At 52.2% G+C, this 19326-nt stretch overlaps 1 pseudogene; it reads right to left on the bottom strand.

Annotated features, from left to right (window-relative positions):
- Positions 1 to 535: 535 nt before the first annotated feature.
- On the bottom strand, positions 536 to 4595 carry LOC137802651 (piggyBac transposable element-derived protein 4-like; annotated as a pseudogene).
- Positions 4596 to 19326: the final 14731 nt, after the last annotated feature.

The raw sequence follows: 19326 nt of genomic DNA, 5'->3' as shown, positions 1-19326 counted from the left end.
CCGTCGCGCGCTCGACGACTTTCGTCAGGGGAGTCGCGAGCCACCGTGGTGGGCTCGAGAAGCCTCATTGAGATTGTCACCTCCCGGTCCTCAAACTAACTCACTAACTCTAACTGTCTGTCTGTTTTCAACTCTTTTTTTTTTTTTTTGTCCCAGAAAAGGTTTCATCTCCCGGTTCGAACGTTGCAAGCCCCCCACCCCCAGTACGGGAGCTCAAGAAGGAGAATCTTCCCTCGATGGACACGCCGCTGCGGTTTCTCTGTGGTGCGGTGACTCCGTCAACGATGAGACTTTACATACGGTTAATTAATCCAGGTAAGTCTCAATGTGTCGTTCCTGAGCCGATGTTTACGTATGGCTGTGTGTACTTCACGTCAATAATAAAAATTAAAAAAAAAACAGCAAACAAACATTCCTTTCGTATGTCTTTATTTTCTCACAAATTTAGCTTAACTTGCAGGGAAGGGAGAATCTGTGGCCCGGGAGCATCGAGACACGTCGTCTCGATTAGAATAGACGTTCCCCAAAGGCTGGTTTATTTCACGCACGTCGGGCAGTACGCCAGCGAGCAGCCCTTGCAGATGTACTTGTTGCACCCGTTGCACACGGTGTAGGTTTTGCAGTCCTTTTTGGGCGGGCAGATCTCACACCTCTTCCGCTTACTCGCGGCCCCGTGCGCCGCGGCGAGCGCCGCGTCCTCGGCATTCTCGGGCCCGTCGCTCGCCCCGGCCACCCCGCCGCCCCGCACGGCTTTCAAGACGGCGGTGGACGCCTCCGTGCGGGGCCGACGCTCCCGTCTCTCCATGAACGGAGCCACGAGGGCCCTCCCCAGCCGCTCGAGAAACACCCTCCTCTTGTTCCCCTTGCCGGGCAGCCAGCCGGGGTTGAGCTCTCGCCACACGACGAAGGCCTTGTAGGCGTACACGTCGAGGACGTTGTGGAAGACGACCAGGGGCCAGTGCGCGGTCATCCTCCGGCAGCTGTACGTCCCGGTGACCTTGTCGAGGTTGTCCACGCCGCCCTTGTTGCGGTTGTAGTCGAGGACGACGACGGGCTTGGCGTCCGGGCAGTCGCTGACGTCGCCCCGCGCGTGCCGCATGCTCAGGAACAGCACGTTCCGGCCCTTCTTGGGCAGGTAGGAGACGAGCGTGGCGTCGGGCGCGAAGGCGAACCTCGACGACGGCACGGCTCTCCGCCGGGTCGCGAGCAGCTCGGCCGGGAGCTCCCGCCTGCTTTTTCTGACCGTGCCCACCACGGTGTTGCCCCGGAGCAGGAGCCGCCGTCCGAGTTCGTAGGAGGTGAAGAAATTGTCGCACGTGACGTTGCGCCCCGTCAGTCCCTCGGTCACGTCTCGGGGCGTCCGCAGCCCCAGGTCCTTCTCGGGGCGTCCGCCGCTCGGCTTTCCCGTGTAGACTTGCAGCTTCCAGGCGTAGCTGGATTTGGCGTCGCAGGCGACCCAGGATTTGATCCCGTACTTGGCGGGCTTGCTGGGCATGTACTGGCGGAAAGGACAGCGGCCTGTTGTTTCGGGAGGCGGAAAGGAGGAGCAGAGAGCAGAGGTGACGAGAGGCGACGAGAAGCAAGCAGAGGATGGCGACAAGAGAGCAGCAGAGGAGAGCGATAGCGCAGAGCAGAGCAGAGCAGAGCAGCGCAGAGGAGAGCAGCAGAGGAGAGCGGCGGCGACGAGAGGAGACGAGAGGAGAGGATGGCGCAGAGCCCAGCAGAGCAGCGCAGCGCAGAGCGGCAGAGGAGAGCGGCAGAGGAGAGCGGCGGCGACGAGAGGAGACGAGAGGAGAGGATGGCGCAGAGCAGAGCAGAGCGGCAGAGGAGAGCGGCAGTGGAGAGCGGCGGCGACGAGAGGAGACGAGAGGAGAGGATGGCGCAGAGCAGAGCGGCAGAGGAGAGCGGCAGAGCAGAGCGGCAGAGGAGAGCGGCGGTGACGAAAGGAGAGGATAGCGCAGAGGAGAGCAGCGGCGGCGACGAGAGCGGCAGAGGAGAGTGGCAGAGGAGAGCTGCGGCGACGAGAGGAGAGGAGAGCGCAGCAGAGCAGCGCAGCGCAGAGCGGCAGAGGAGAGGAGAGGATGGTGCAGAGCAGAGCGGCAGAGGAGAGCGGCAGAGCAGAGCGGCAGAGGAGAGCGGCAGAGGAGAGCGGCGGCGACGAGAGGAGAGGATAGCGCAGAGGAGAGCGGCGGCGGCAACGCGAGGAGACGAGAGTAGAGGAGAGGAGAGGAGAGGAGAGTGGCAGAGGAGAGTGGCAGAGGAGAGCGGCGGCGACGAGAGGAGACGAGAGGAGAGGATGGCGCAGAGCAGAGCAGCAGAGGAGAGCAGCAGAGGAGAACAGTGGCGACGAGAGGAGACGAGAAGAGAGGATGGCGCAGAGCAGCAGAGCAGAGCGGCAGAGGAGAGCGGCGGCGACGAGAGGAGACGAGAGGAGAGGATAGCGCAGAGGAGAGCGGCGGCGGCGGCAAGACGAGAAGCGAGTGGAGGAAAGCGCGGAGGCGACGAGGCGACGAGAGGAGAGGAGAGGAGAGGAGAGCGGCAGAGGAGAGCGGCAGAGGAGCGCGGCGGCGACGAGAGGAGACGAGAGGAGAGGATAGCGCAGAGCGCAGCAGAGCAGCGCAGAGCGGCAGCGCAGAGCGGCAGCGCAGAGCGGCAGAGCGGCAGCGCAGAGCGGCAGCGCAGAGCGGCAGCGCAGAGCGGCAGAGGAGAGCGGCAGAGGAGAGCGGCAGAGGAGAGCGGCGGCGACGAGAGGAGACGAGAGGAGAGGATGGCGCAGAGCAGAGGAAAGCGGCAGAGGAGAGCGGCAGAGGAGAGCGGCGGCGACGAGAGGAGACGAGAGGAGAGGATGGCGCAGAGCAGCAGAGCAGAGCGGCAGAGGAGAGCGGAGGCGACGAGAGGAGACGAGAGGAGAGGATGGCGCAGAGCGGCAGAGGAGAGTGGCAGAGCAGAGCGGCAGAGCAGAGCGGCAGAGCAGAGCGGCATCGGAGAGCGGCGGCGACGAGAGGAGAGGATAGCGCAGAGGAGAGCGGCGGCGGCGACGAGAGGAGAGGATAGCGCAGAGGAGAGCGGCGGCGGCGGCGAGACGAGACGAGAAGCGAGCGGAAGAAAGCGCGGAGGCGACGAGGCGACGAGAGGAGAGGAGAGGAGAGGAGAGGAGAGCGCAGAGGAGAGCGGCGATGAGAGGAAAGCGTATTATTATTATTGTCGTTATCGTTATCGCCGCCGTCGTCATCGTCAAACGAAAAAAAGGCGTACGGCCCGGCGCACCTCACCTCTGAACGGAACCAGCTGCTCGTCCACCGTCACCTCGGGTTGTAGAGGAGCGGCAGCCGGCGCACCCACGCGTCCCAGAGGTCTCGCACGGCGGCCAGTTTGTCCGTCTGGCGCCTCTCGTCTCGCGGTCGTCGAAGCGCAGCAGCCCGGAGTACTCGTAAAAGCGCTTGAGCGACATGGTGGCGCGGAACACGGCCCTGCCGCTCTCGGCGTCCCACAGGCTGGCCGCGGCCTCGCCCCGAGACCTGTACACGCCCGCCAAAATCAGCAGCCCCACGTAGGCTCGCAGGTCCGTCTCGTCCATCCCTTTCCAGCCGTCGCCGTGTTTTCGCGAGCCCTCCAGGGTGGTCATGTCCAAGACGATCCTCTCCACGTCCGGCGAGACAAACATGCGGAACGTCGAGGCGATGTCGCGCGCGTGGCACTTTGCGTACTCGGTGGGCCCCGGCGGCCCCGGCGCGGCGGCCCCGGCGCGGCGGCCCCGGCGCGGCGGCCCCGGCGCGGCGGCCCCGGCGCGGCGGCCCCGGCGCGGCGGCCCCGGCGCGGCGGCCCCGGCGCGGCGGCCCCGGCGCGGCGTCCAGCGACGGCCGCTGCTGCCGCTCCTCTCTCTCGTACGGCGTCGAGGACCACGACATTTCTCCGCTTTTCGACGGGAAGGTCCGTCTTTCGCCTCGCGGGGCGTCCTCTCCGTCGGCGTCGGCTTCGTCCTCCTCCTCCATCTCCTCCTCCTCCCCCTGTTTTTCTTCTTCTTCTCCTTCTCCTTCTTCTCCTTCTTCTTCTTCTTCTTCTCCTCCTCCTTCTTCTTCCGAAGACAACGTATCGCGCACTTGTTCGGATTCCTCTTCTTCCTCGTCTACGTCGTCGTCTACGTCGTCGTCTACGTCGTCATCTACGTCGTCGTCGTCGTTGTCGTCGTCTTCTCCTTCTTCTTCTTCCTTCTCCTCTTCCTCCTCCTCGTCCTCCACCTCCTCCTCCCGACGGCGGCGACGACGATACATCGGGCGGCGGGTCGACCAGCATTCTGACACACTTTGCGCCGATGGAAGCTTTGGCAGAGCGGCGGACGGTATCGCCACGATCGCGACCTCGTTCTTTTTCTCCTCCTTCTCCTCCTTCTCCTCCTCCTCTTCCTCCTCCTCCCGGAGGCAAAGCTTCGCACGCCGGGTCGACTTTGGCAGAGTTTTCGAGGAGGCGGCCTCGGCCTCGACCTCGGCTGCGGCCTCGACCGCTTCTTCTTCTTCCTCCGACGACGGTGAGGCGTCGCTCGCCGTGTCAGTCAGCATTTTGACGAGCTGACATTTGTTGAATCGAGGCGCCGTCATGTTGACTTTGGCAGAGTGGTGACGGTGGGGGGCCTCTACACCAGCAGGCAGCGCACGACCGGAAAAATATGTACACGCACTGGACACCGGAGACAGTTTTAGTTTAGTATGTTTCTTCTTCTTCTTCTTCTTCTTCTTTTGTTTTTAAATTTTTTTTTTTATTGGGCGTCGAAGCTACGACGACCCCGAGGGGGGGATGTACGTGACGCTGGACGCGCGTCCGTGGTGTTACGTGTGCGGGCGCGTGCCCCAGAACCACAGCTCGCAGTGCTACCGGAGAACGAAAGAGCTCGCGGGGGAGCTCGAACGCTACGTCGGTCGTCTGCGTTTCGAACCGTGATCCTGTGGCGGACACATTTGTGCGCGTGTGTGTTTGTGTGTGTGTGTGTGTGTTCTGTGTCGTTGCTTGTAACACTGGTGATGACTAAATAAATGTAAGACAAAAACAATACAACGCAACTGTCTTGTCATGTCTTTATTTGTATCATTTCTTTCTTTTTTTTTTTTTTTTACATTTAGCATACGGGATGACTTGTAACACAACGTAAAACTCGGGTCGCTTCGACCCGAGGACGAGGCCGAGGGCTCGCGGGTCATTCTGACTCCGGGGACGGGGGCCAGGAGCTCGACGATAAACGCGGGTCATTCTGACCCCGGGGGACGGGGGCCGAGAGCTCGACGATAAACGCGGGTCATTCTGACCCCGGGGGACGAGGCCGGGAGCTCGACGATAAACGCGAGTCATTCTGACCCCCGGGGACGACGGCGAGGGGAGGGCTCGGCGATGAACGCGGGTCATTCTGACCCCGGGGGATGGGGGCCGGGAGCTCGGCGATACACCCGGGTCATTCTGACCCAGGGGGACGAGGCAGGAAGCTCGGCGATATACGCGGGTCATTCTGACCTCTGGGGACGACGGCGAGGGGAGGGCTCGGCGATGAACGCGGGTCATTCTGACCCCGGGGGACGAGGCCGGGAGCTCGGCGATAAACGCGGGTCATCCTGACCCAGGGGGACGAGGCCGGGAGCTCGGCGATACACGCGGGTCATTCTGACCCCGGGGACGGGGGCAGGGAGCTCGGCGATATACGCGGGTCATTCTGACCCCGGGGGACGAGGCCGGGAGCTCGGCGATGAACGCAGGTCATTCTGACCCCGGGGGGACGGAGGCCGGGAGCTCGGCGATAAACGCGGGTCATTCTGACTCCGGGGGACGACGGCGAGGGGAGGGCTCGGCGATAAACGCGGGTCAGTATGACCCCAGGGACGACGGCGAGGGGAGGGCTCGGCGAGGGCTCGGCGATAAACGCGGGTCACTTTGATCCCGGGGACGCCGGCGCGGGGAAGGCTCGGCGATAAACGCGGGTCATTCTGACCCCGGGGACGCTGGCGAGGGGAGAGCTCGGCGATAAACGCGGGTCAGTATGACCCCAGGGACGACGGCGAGGGGAGAGCTCGGCGATAAACGCGGGTCAGTATGAACCCAGGGACGACGGCGAGGGGAGGGCTCGGTGGAAAGACGCGGGTCGTTTTGACCCGAGGCTTTAGGGATTCATACGTACATGCATGCATGCATACGTATACACTGGTAGTGGATCATTTTGTGACCCTGAGACCGCCGATACACACAAATACATAAACACTCGAACGTGGGTCTTTTTGACCCAGAAGGCAACAGGAGGGTTAAGAAAATCTAGTTTTATACTCTGTTCAGTCTGAAACGCCGTTTAAGAGCATAAAAATAAGTAAATGCAGCTTACCGACAGTATAGTGATGAAAGCTTCAGGTATTCTTGAAAACTTCTTAAAATACTTAAAAATCTAGTTTTCAACTCTGTTCAGTCTGAAACGTCGTCTTAGAGCATAAAAATGAGTAAATGCAGCCTACGGACAGTACCGTGATGAAAGCTTCAAGTATTCATGAAAACGTCGTACAATTTGTAGTTCCGATGTTCTGAGACACTTTCTTGATGGAAAAGTAAAAAAAATGAATTCTTTAAGAAAATCTAGTTTTATACTCTGTTCAGTCTGAAACGTCGTTTAAGAGCATAGAAATGAGAAAATGCAGCTTACGGACAGTATAGTGATGAAATCTTCAGGTATTCTTGAAAAAGTCATACAATTTGTAGTTCCGATGTCCTGAGACACTTTCTTGATGGAAAAGTAAATAAAAAAAATGAATTCTTGAAGAAAATCTAGTTTTCAACTCTGTTCAGTCTGAAACGTCGTTTAAGAGCATAAAAATGAGAAAATGCAGCTCGCGGACAGTATAGTGATGCAAGCTTCAGGTATTCATGAAAACTTCATACAATTTGTAGTTCCGATGTTCTAAGACACTTTCTTGATAAAAAAAGTAAAAAAAAAAAAATTAAAAAAAAGAATTCAATATGAAAATCTAGTTTTCAACTCTGTTCAGTCTGACACGTCGTTTGAGAGCATAAAATGAGTAAATTTAGCTTTCGGGCAGTATAGTGATGAAATCTTCAGGTATTCATGAAAAAGTCATACAATTTGTAGTTCCGATGTCCTGAGACACTTTCTTGATGGAAAAGTTAAAAAAATGAATTATTTTAGAAAATGTAGTTTTATACTCTGTTCAGTCTGAAACGCCGTTTAAGAGCATAAAAATGAGTAAATGCAGCTTACGGACAGTATAGTGATGAAAGCTTCAGGTATTCATGAAAACTTCATTCAATTTGTAGTTCCGATGTTCTGAGACACTTTCTTGATGGAAAAGTAAAATAAATGAATTCTTTAAGAAAATCTAGTTTTATACCCTGTTCAGTCTGAAACGCCGTTTAAGAGCATGAAAATGATTAAATGCAGCTTACGGACAGTATAATGATGAAAGCTCCAGGTATTCATGAAAAAGTCATACAATTTGTAGTTCCGATGTTCTGAGATACTTTCTCGATGGAAAAGTTTAAAAAAAGAATTCCTTATTAAAATCTAGTTTTCAACTCTGTTCAGTCTGAAACGCCGTTTAAGAGCATACAAATGAGTAAATGCAGCTTACGGACAGTATAGTGATGAAAGCTTCAGGTATTCATGAAAACTTCATACAATTTGTAGTTCCGATGTTCTGAGACACTTTCTTGATGGAAAAGTAAAAAAAATGAATTCTTTAAGAAAATCTAGTTTTATACTCTGTTCAGTCTGAAACACCAAAAAGAGCATAAAAATGAGTAAATGCAGCTTACGGGCAGTATAGTGATGAAAGTTTCAGGTATTCATGAAAACGTCATACAATTTGTAGTTTCGATGTTCTGAGACACTTTCTTGATGGAAAAGTTTTTAAAAAAAAATTTCCTTATGAAAATCTAGTTTTCAACTCTGTTCAGTCTGAAACGCCGTTTAAGAGCATAAAAATGAGTAAATGCAGCTTACGGACAGAATAATGATGAAAGCTCCAGTTATTTATGAAAAAGTCATACAATTTGTAGTTCCAATGTTCTGAGACACGTTCTTGATCCAAAAAGTTAAAAAAAAGAATTCCTAATGAAAATCTAGTTTTATACTCTGTTCAGTCTCAAACGCCGTTTAAGAGCATAAAAATCAGTAAATGCAGCTTACGGGCAGTATAGTGATGAAAGTTTCAGGTATTCATGAAAACGTCATACAATTTGTAGTTTCGATGTTCTGAGACACGTTCTTGATGAAAAAGTTAAAAAAAAAGAATTCCTAACGAAAATCTAGTTTTCAACTCTGTTCAGTCTGAAACGTCGTTTAAGAGCATACAAATGAGTAAATTTAGCTTTCGGGCAGTATACTGATGAAAGCTTCAGGTATTCATGAAAACGTTATACAATTTGTAGTTCCGATGTTCTGAGACACTTTCTTGATGGAAAAGTTAAAAAAAAGAATTCCTTATGAAAATCTAGTTTTAAACTCTGTTCAGTCTGAAACGTCGTTTTAGAGCATAAAAATGAGTAAATTTAGCTTTCGGGCAGTATAGTGATGAATGCTTCAGGTATTCATGAAAATTTCATACAATTTGTATTTCCGATGTTCTGAGACACTTTCTTGATGGAAAAGTTTTAAAAAAGAATTCCTTATGAAAATCTAGTTTTCAACTCTGTTCAGTCTGAAACGTCGTTTTAGAGCAGTGGTTCCCAAACTTAAGAATGCCGAGGCCCAATTTAAAATCTGAAAATCTTCTGGGGCCCACCCAAACCGCGCCTCATTTGACATTGTTTTGTTTGGCGGTGCCTTTTGTTGAATAACGACAGGCGGACAAGAACAGCCGTTTCGAGCTAGAGCCTTATTGTTTTATTAATCTGTTCGTTCAATTGTTTGTGCTTCATCACTTAATGTTTCACATAACTAATGCTAGAATTGTCCAAATAATACTTAAACTGAGAAAAAGATGTGTGTTTGGTATCTTATCAATTATAAATCGTTTTAAGTAAAATGCAGAAATTTGCAACCCTAATGTTTTGACCAGGTCTTAGGACAGGAAAGAGCGAGACTACTATCCAACTTTGCGTTTGATTTTTTTGCATTTATTTGGGGATGGGAGAACAGCTTCAGGAGCCAACAACGACAAAATAAAAAACAAAACACCTTTTGATAAAAATGTCATCAAACTCCCTACTTCCCTGGTCAATATATACAAGTGTCTGCTCTAAACTTGTTGTGGAAGTCACAAAAACGTGTGAACATAAACTCCATGATGTCTGGGTTCATAGTAGTATCCGTTGTCCCACAACAGCCTCAATGAAGCCGCCATCAGCGCTCCTTCCGGGTGACCGGCAGCAGTTTGATTCGCTGATTGGCTGATGCAACTATTCCCTCCCTCTGTCGTCATGGGGACGCACCATGACGACGACAAATACGCGCCGTCGGACGGCTCCAATCCCGCCTGTCATTACATCTTACTCGGATACAAAAGATATCTTTTTCTGATTGGCTATAGCCCATTTCTTTCTTTGATTGGCTGATGGGTGGGGGGGGCTTGATTCCTCCGTGGTAAGGGCAGCGCGCGACCAGGTCATGTCTGCGCGTTGCGGCACATTAAATAGCCTGGAGGTTTTTTTTCAGCGTAAGAAATACGATGTGTGGCGGGAGGGCGTGATTTAAGACTGAAATGAGTGACTGTCACGCTCAATGAGCGAGACTTGAGAGCCCTGCATACATAGTTTATAAATCAGTTTTCTTTTTTCTTTTACTGGTACTGTTCAGTAGTAAGAGTCCCTGTTAGGGACAAACCACTGCTTCTCTGCTGACAGGTATCAGCGGCGGATTTGTGCATGCGCGATTCATGTTCAATCCGGATGCTGAGCAGCTGAGAACAGAAACTACATGACAATACGTGTTTTCACGTCAACAAATCGCCCAGTGAGGCTGCGGAAGTACACGCGAGAACCTTAATACATCGCCTTCAAAGTAAAAGCCCCCCCCCCCCCCATTTTTTTTTCAAAATTAAAAAAAATAAAAAACGTTTTATTTATTCATTGAAAATGACTTCTCGCGACCCACCTGCAGTACCTTCGCGGCCCACCAGTGGGCCGCGGCCCACACTTTGGGAATCACTGTTTTAGAGCATAAAATTGAGTAAATTTAGCTTTCGGGCAGTATAGTGATGAATGCTTCAGGTATTCATGAAAATTTCATACAATTTGTAGTTCCGATGTTCTGAGATACTTTCTCGATGGAAAAGTTAAAAAAAAGAATTCCTTATGAAAATCTAGTTTTCAACTCTGTTCAGTCTGAAACGTCGTTTTAGAGCATAAAAATGAGTAAATTTAGCTTTCGGGCAATATAGTGATGAAAGCTTCAGGTATTCATGAAAACGTTATACAATTTGTAGTTCCGATGTTCTGAGACACTTTCTTGATGGAAAAGTTAAAAAAAAAAGAATTCCTTATTAAAATCTAGTTTTCAACTCTGTTCAGTCTGAAACGCAGTTTAAGAGCATACAAATGAGTAAATGCAGCTTACGGACAGTATAATGATGAAAGCTCCAGGTATTCATGAAAACATCATACAATTTGTAGTTCCGATGTTCTGAGACACGTTCTTGATGGAAAAGTTAAAAAAAAGAATTCCTAATGAAAATCTAGTTTTCAACTCTGTTCAGTCTGAAACGTCGTTTTAGAGCATACAAATGAGTAAATTTGAGTAAACCTGAAGGGAGCGATCCATCGGTTTCCGGCAGCGAACCACGGCCTCGGATTTGGAGGCGCTAACTCTCATCCCTGCCGCTTCGCACAGGACCACATCATCTGCAAACAGCAGAGAGGCGATCCTCCGCCCCCCGGCTGCGTCTAGAAATCCTGTCCATGAAAGTCACACATGGGACCGGTGATAAAGGGCTCGCCTGGCGGAGACCAACACCCACCGGGAACGTGTCTGACTTAATACCGAGGATACGGACACAACTCCTACTGCAGGCGTACAGAGACCAGATAGCCCGTGCCAACGGATCTGGCACCCCGTACTCCCGCAGCACCCCCCACAAAACCTCCCGAGGGACCCGGTCGAAAGCCTTCTCCAAGTCCACAAAGCATATTCTTTCTCTGTCTTTTCAATTACTTTAGCTTCAAACTTTCAGCTTTTCAGCTTCTGATAAAACCCCACTTTCCTGTTTGAACCTTTGTGTGTGTGTGTGTGTGTGTGTGTGTGTGTGTGTGCGCGCGCGCGCAGGGATGGGGGTGATCAAGGCCTCCCTATTGGCGGGATCGATTGAGCTCGGACAGAGAGGAAGAGAACGGTGCAACGGATGCACTGGTAGAGGTAATAACCAAAGGAAGGAGGAGAGGGGGGTGGGGGAGGCTGCAAGTATGTTGTTCAAGCTTGTGGAGACAGAAGTCTCCTTTCTTCAAGTCTGACGAGATGTCCACTGCTTCTGTCAAGGGTGAGTACATGAAAAATAAGGCTTTTTACATTCTCTCTCTCTCTCCCTCCCTCTCTCTCTCTCTTTCTCTCTCTCTCTCTCTCTCTCTCTCTCTCTCTCTCTCTCTCTCTCTCTCTCTCTCTCTCTCTCTCTTTCTCTCTTTCTCTCGCTCTCTTTATTTATTCTCTCTGTCTCTATTTATTCTCTCTGTCTCTTTATTCTCTCTTTATTCTTTCTCCATCCATCCATCCATTTTCCGCCGCTTATCCGGGGTCGGGTCGCAGTGGCAGCACACCCGGCAGACCGACCCACGCTTCCCTCTCAACCGCAACATTTTCCAGCTCGTTCTGGGGGACCTCGAGACTAATCCCTCCAGCATGTCCTGGATCTTCCCCGGGGCCTCTTCCCAGTTGGACGTGCCTGGAAAACTTCTCATGGGAGGCGTCCAGGAGACATCCGGATTTGATGCCCGAACCACCTCAGCTGACTCCTTTCGATACGAAGGAGTAGCGGCTCGACTCCAAGCTCCCTCCTGATGTCCGAACTCCTTATCCTATCTCTCAGGCCGAGCCTGGCCACCCTACGGAGGAAGCTCATTTCGGCCGCTTGTATCCGCTACCTCGTTCTTTCGGTCACGACCCAGAGTTTGTGTCCACAGGCGAGGGTTGGAATGTAGACCGACCAGTAAATGGAGAGCTTCGCCTTCCGACTCAGCTCCCTCTTGGCCAAGACGGACCGGTACAGCGCCTGTTCTACTGCTGCGGCCGCACCGATCCGCCTGTCGATCTCCCGCTCCGCCTTACCCTCGCTCGTGAACAAGACCCTGAGGTACTTGAACTCCTTCTCTTGGGCCAGGCATGTTGTTCCCACCCGAAGGGAGCAATCCACCGGTCTCCGCAGAGAACCACGCCCTTGGATTTGGAGGCGCTAACCCGGCTGCGTCTAGAAATCCTGTCTATGAAAGTCACAAACAGGACCGGTGATAAAGGGCTCGCCTGGCGGAGACCAACACCCACCGGGAACGTGTCTGACTTAATAGAGAGGACACAACTCTTACTGAAGGGCGTACAGAGAGCGGATAGCCGGTGCCAACGGATCCGGCACCCCGTACTCCCGCAGCACCCCCCACAAAACCTCCCGAGGGACCCGGTCGAAAGCCTTCTCCAAGTCCAGGACCAGGCTGTGTGAACAGGACTAGGCTCAGTAAACAGGCACAGGTCAAGTCACCAGGTGAAGGCTGCATGTACAGTGTTTTTTCATATGTATGTGTAGTGTTTTCACATGTATGTATAGGGTTTTCATATGTGTGTGTGTGTATAGTTGTCACAACAGGACCAGGCTCTGTGAACAGGACCAGGCTCTGTGAACAGAACCAGGCTCAGTGAACAGGACAAGGCTCAGTGAACAGGCACAGGCTCAGTCACCAGGTGAAGGCTGTATGTACAGTGTTTTTTCATATGTCTGTATTGTTTTTTAATACATATGTATGTATGTATAGTTCTCACAAAATGACCAGGCTCTGTGAACAAGTCTAGGCTCAGTAAAGATGACCATGCCCAGTGAAGACAACCGTCCTCAGTGAAGAGGACCAGGCTGTGTGAACAGGACCAGGTTCAGTGAAGACGACAGAATCAGTTAACAGGACCAGGCTGTATGTACAGTATCCTCATATGTATGTTAGTATAGTGTTTTCATATGTATGTATGTATGTATGTATGTATGTATGTATGTATGTATGTATGTATGTATGTATGTATGTATGTATGTATAGTTTTCACAAAATGACTAGGCTAAGTGAACATGGCCAGGCTCAGTGAACAGGCACAGGCTCAGCGAAGACGACCGTGCTCAGTGAAGAGGACCGTGCTCAGTGAAGAGGAGCAGGCTGTGTGAACAGGACCAGGGTCAGTGAAGAGGACCAGGCTGTGTGAACAGGACTAAGCTCAGTGAACAGGCACAGGCTCAGTGACCACGTACAAGCTCATTGACCAGGACCAGTGACCAGGCACAGGCTGTGTGAACAGGACCAGGCTCAGTGAAGATGACCAGGCTGTGTGAACATGACTAGCCTCAGTAAACAGGACCAGGCTGTATATTCAGTATTCTCATATGTATGTATGTATGTATGTATGTATGTATGTATGTATGTATGTATGTATGTATGTATGTATGTATGTATGTATGTATGTATGTATGTATGTATGTATGTATGTATGTATGTATGTATGTATGTATGTATGTATGTATGTATGTATGTATGTATGTATGTATGTATGTATGTATGTATGTATGTATGTATGTATGTATGTATGTATGTATGTATGTATGTATGTATGTATGTATGTATGTATGTATGTATGTATGTATGTATGTATGTATGTATGTATGTATGTATGTATGTATGTATGTATGTATGTATGTATGTATGTATGTATGTATGTATGTATGTATGTATGTATGTATGTATGTATGTATGTATGTATGTATGTATGTATGTATGTATGTATGTATGTATGTATGTATGTATGTATGTATAGTGTTTTCATATGCATGTATGTATAGTTCTCACAAAATGACCAGGCTCTGTGAAGAGGACGAGGCCAAGTGAACAGGTAAAGGTCGTATGTACGGTGCTTTTCAAATGCATGTGACCAGACACAGGCTGTGTGAACAGGACCATGCTCAGTGAAGAGGACCAGTGAAGATGACCATGCATGTACAGTGCTTTTCATATGTATGTATGTATGTATGTATGTATGTATGTATGTATGTATGTATGTATGTATGTACGTATGTATAGTTCTCACAAAATGACCAGGCTAAGTGAACAGGACCAGGCTGTGTGAACAGGACGAGGCTCAGTGAACAGGCACAGGCTCAGTGACCAGGTACAAGCTCAGGGACCAGGACCAGTGACCAGGCACAGGCCGCGTTGAACAGTACCAGACTCTGTGAACAGCCACAGGTTGTTTTTTTTCTTTCCTTATCTTTTCCCAATCCTTAGGCTCAGTGCCCATGCTTTGACTCAGTGAACAGGCACCAGGCTCAGTGAACAGGCAGAGGGAGGGACACAGCTGCTAGTCAGAGGACACACTCGAGAACTTTCATCGGGGATGCCCAGCGGCGTCCTTCCGTCGGCATCGCGTCTCCTCCCCCGTCTCGCAAACGCCCCCACGACCGAAGGACACTTGCTGCGAGACGGGGGAAGAAGGGGGGGGGACGCGCCGCCGACAGAGGGGACGCCGCTGTGCGAACGGGCACCGGGCCGAGTCCCGGTGCCGTCGCGCGCTGGAGAACTTTCATCGGGGAGTCGTGAGCCACCGTGGACTCGGGGCCCGGCTAATTACTCCGGGTAAGTCTCAATGTGTCGTTCCTAAGCCGATGTTTATGTATCGCTGTATGTACATCACATCAATAAAAAACAGTGAACAAACATTACTTTCGTATGCCTTTTTATTTGTTACACTCGCAGATTCAGCCTAATGTGCAGAAAAGGGAGAATCTTTGGCCGGGAGCATCGCTCGCTCTTGATTAGAATAGATGTTCTTTTTTTTCTTCTCTTTTCTCTTTCTTCCCAACACCACACACAAGAGCTTTGACCCGAGGAGAACGGTTGTTAGCGTGTATCAATATTGGAAGCCTGGTGTAGCCTCCAGAAGAATTCAGTTCGACAACTTTTCTCTTTTCCGTAATTAATTTTCTCAATCACAGCTAAAGTGACAAGCGTTGCAGTTGCAAAAGCAATGAGTTGAACAACCAACTTTCAGGTAGGCAAAAACAACTCCCCCAACAAACGGAAGCGGGGCCTTTTCATACACAGTTTATGGTCACGTGTTCGTCTCCTCTCGTCCTAACATCTGATTCGCTCTATCCTATTCAGGAGGAGGAGAATTCCGTGTTGTCATCTTTTCTCACAGAAAGAGACGTGCAACGTCCAGTCTGCTTCTCTCCAATGTCAATATACTGATAAACGGGTGTGGGTGTTGAGAAATGCAAGGGAAAGACATTTCTAGACACAACTACAGCAGCGTGGCTGTTTTGTACTGACCTCGCTAACATAATGTGAACTTCACTAGACATGAATATGAAAAGCATCTACGGGAATTGTAGAATTACATTATCACGGTATAGTGCCCCTCCCCACCCAACGGCCGGTTCATTTCGCACACGTCGGACAGTACGCCAGCGAGCAGCCCTTGCAGATGTACTTGTTGCACCGGTTGCACACGGTGTAGGTTTTGCAGTCCCTTTTGGGCGGGCAGATCTGACACCTCTTCCTCTTACTTGCAGCCCTGCGCGGCGGCGGCGAGCGCGGCGTCCTCGGGCCCGTCGCCAGCCGGAGTTGAGTTCTCGCCACACAACGAAGGCGTTGTAGGCGGACACGTCGAGGGCGTTGTGGAAGACGACCAGGGGCCAGCGCGCGGTCATCCTCTAGCAGCTATACGTCCCGGTCACCTTGTCGAGGTTGTCCACGCTGCCCTTGTTGCGCTTGTAGTCAAGGACGACGACGGGCTTGGCGTCCGGGTGGTCGCTGACGTCGCCCCGCGCGTGCCGCGTGCTCAGGAACAGCACGTTCCTGCCCTTCTTCTGGAGGTAGGAGACGAGCGTGGCTGCGGGCGCGAAGGCGAACCTCGACGACAGCACGGCTCTCCGCCGGGTCGCGAGCAGCTCGGCAGGGAGCTCCCGTCTGTTTTTTCTGACCGTGCCCACCACGGTGTTGCCCCGGAGCAGGAGCCGCTGTCCAAGTTCATAGGAGGTGAAGAAATTGTCGCACGTGACGTTGCGCCCCGTTAGTCCCTCGGTCACGTCGAGCGCGACCCGCTGCCCCATGTCCTTCTCGGGGCGTCAGCCGCCGCCGCTCGGCTTTCCCGTGTAGACTTGCAGCTTCCAAGCGTAGCTGGATTTGGCGTCGCAGGCAACCCAGGATTTGATCCCGTACTTGGCGGGCTTGCTGGGCACATGCCCAGCAAGCCCGATCGACCGATCGAGGGGGGGACTGCGACCGGGACCAGGTCTTTGACGATTCCACATTTGCCCGAGGGGCGGGCGCCGCCGCCGCGACTGAATCCGAATGTCGGTTCGCCCGTTTGGCGGGCGTGCCGGGCTCCGTGCATTGCACGGGGCCGGGAGACGCTCGCCGGTGCGCCGAGCGTGACCCCGAGCGTCTCGAGCCGGGTGCGCCCCCACCCCCTAGCGACACGTTTCTCGATCGGCACGCTTACTACGCCCGGGGAGGGTGCGCCTACCCGAAGGCGACGTACACCGCGGAGCGTCTGAAGATTGATATCGGACGAGAGAGGTTCAATGTAGGGCTCGTCGCGCACCCGAACGCCGGCGCAGCCCCCGGCCTGGTGCCCGGCGCGGCCCCCGGCGCGGCCCCCAGCGACGGCCCCCCTCAGAATCTCGCTACGTCGACGCCAACGGACGGGATGTACGTGACGCTGGACACGCGTCCGTGGTGTTACGTGTGCGAGCGCGCGACCCAGAACCACAGCTTGCAGTGCTACCGGAGAATGAAAGAGCTCGCGGGGGAGCTCGAACGCTACGTCGGTCTTCTGCGTTTCGAACCGTGATCCTGTGGCGGACACATTTGTGCGCGTGTGTGTTTGTGTGTGTGTGTGTGTGTGTGTGTGTTCTGTGTCGTTGCTTGTAATACTGGTGATGACTAAATAAATGTAAGAAAAAAACAATACAATGCAACTGTCTTGTACTTTATTTCTTTCTTCTTTTTTTTACATTTAGCATACGGGATGACTTGTAATACAACGTAAGACTCGGGTCATTTCGACCCGAGGACAAGGCCGAGGGCTCGCTGAAACTCGAGGGTCATTCAGACCCTGAGGACGGGGCCGGGAGCTCGACGATAAACGCGGGTCATTCTGACCCCGGGGGACGGGGACGGGAGCTCGGCGATAAACACGGGTCATTTAGACCCCGGGGACGGGGGCCGGGAGCTCGACGATAAACGCGGGTCAATCTGACACCGGGGACGAGGCCGGGGACGAGGCCGGGAGCTCGGTGTTAAACGCGGGTCATTTAGACCCCGGGGGACGACGGCGAGAGGAGGGCTCATCGATGACGCGGGTCATTCTGATCCCGGGGGAAGTGGCCTGGAGCTCGGCGATAAACGTGGGTCATTCAGACCCCGGGGGACGACGGCGAGGGGAGGGCTCGGCGATAAACGCGGGTCATTCTGACCCCGGGGACGAGGCCGGGAGCTCGACGATAAACGCTGGTAATTCTGACCCCGGGGACGAGGCCGGGGACGAGGCCGGGGACGAGGCCGGGGACGAGGCCGGGAACTCGGCGATATACGCGGGTCATTCAGACCCCGGGGGATGATGGCGAGGCCGGGAGCTCGGCAATAAACGCGGGTCATTATAACCCCGGGGGACGGGGCCTGGAGCTCGGCGATAAACGCGGGTCATTCAGATCCCGGGGGACGACGGCGAGTGGAGGGCTCGGCGATAAACGCGGGTCATTCTGACCCGGGGACGAGGCCGGCGACGAGGCCGGGAGCTCGGCAATAATCGTGGGTCATTCTGACCCCGGGGGACGGGGCCAGGAGCTCGGTGATAAACGCGGGTCATTCTGACCCCGGGGACGAGGCCGGCGACGAGGCCGGGAGCTTGGCAATAAACGCGGGTCAGTCTGACCCCGGGGACGGGGCTGGGAGTTCGGCGATAAACGCAGGTCATTCTGACCCCGGGGGACGACGGCGAGGGGAGGCTTCGGCGATATACGCGGGTCATTCTGACCCCGGGGACGATGCCGGGAGCTCGACGATAAACGCGGGTCATTCTGACCCCGGGGACGAGGCCGGGAGCTCGGCGATAAACGCGGGTCATTCTGACCCCGGGGGACGAAGCCGGGAGCTCGACGATATACGCGGTTCAGTCTGACCCCAGGGACGAGGCCGGGAGCTCGGCGATAAACGCGGGTCAGTCTGACCCCGTGGACGAGGCCGGGGGCTCGCTCAAATCTGAGGGTCGAAAAGACCCCCGGTCGACGACGAGGGCTCGGTGGAAAGACGCGGGTCGTTTTTTGACCCGAGGACAACGGGCTTTAGAGATTCATACGTACATGCATGCATGCATGCATGCATACGTATACACTGGTAGTGGGTCATTTTGTGACCCTGAGACCGCGATACACACAAATACATAAACACTCGAACGTGGGTCTTTTTGACCCAGAAGGCAACAGGAGGGTTAAAATATTATACAACTTGTCAGTCTGGTGTTCTAAGACACTTTCTTGAAGAAAAATTTAAAAAAATTAATTCTTTAAGAAAATCTCGTTTTCAACTCTGTTCAGCTTGAAACGTCGTGTAAGAGCATATAATTGAGAAAATGCAGTTTTCGCGCAATATAGTGATGAAAGCATCAGGTAGTCAATAATTTATCATACAACTTGTCAGTCCGGTATTTTAAGACACATTTTTGCAGGAAGATTTTAAAAAATGAATTCTTTAAGAAAGTCTCGTTTTCAACTCTGTTCAGCCTTAAACGTCGATGACGAGCATAAAAATGAGAAAATGCTGCTTTCTGGCGATATAGTTATATAAGCATCAGGTATTCATTAAAATATCATACAACTTGCAGGTCTGGTGTTCTCATGTGCTTTCTTGATGGAATTGTTTTTTAAAATGAATTCTTTAAGAAAATCTAGTTTTCAACTCTGTTCAGCCTGAAACGTCGTTGACGAGCATAAAAATGAGAAAATGCCGCTAACTGGCGATGTAGTGATATAACCATCAGGTATTCATTAAAATATCATACAACTTGCAAGTCTGGTGTTCTCATGTGCTTTCTTGATGGAATTGTTTTTTAAAATGAATTCTTTTTCAACTCTGTTGAGCTTAAAACGTTGTTTAAGAGTTTAAAAATGAGAAAAT

The sequence above is a fragment of the Clinocottus analis genome, unplaced genomic scaffold (genome assembly GCF_023055335.1).
Source record: "Clinocottus analis isolate CAN_PGR_092001 unplaced genomic scaffold, fCliAna1.0.p SCAF_11, whole genome shotgun sequence".
Classification (NCBI taxonomy): Eukaryota; Metazoa; Chordata; class Actinopteri; order Perciformes; family Cottidae; genus Clinocottus; species Clinocottus analis.
Note: the sequence above shows the minus strand (reverse complement) of the source record. Positions and strands in the feature narration are given on the sequence as shown.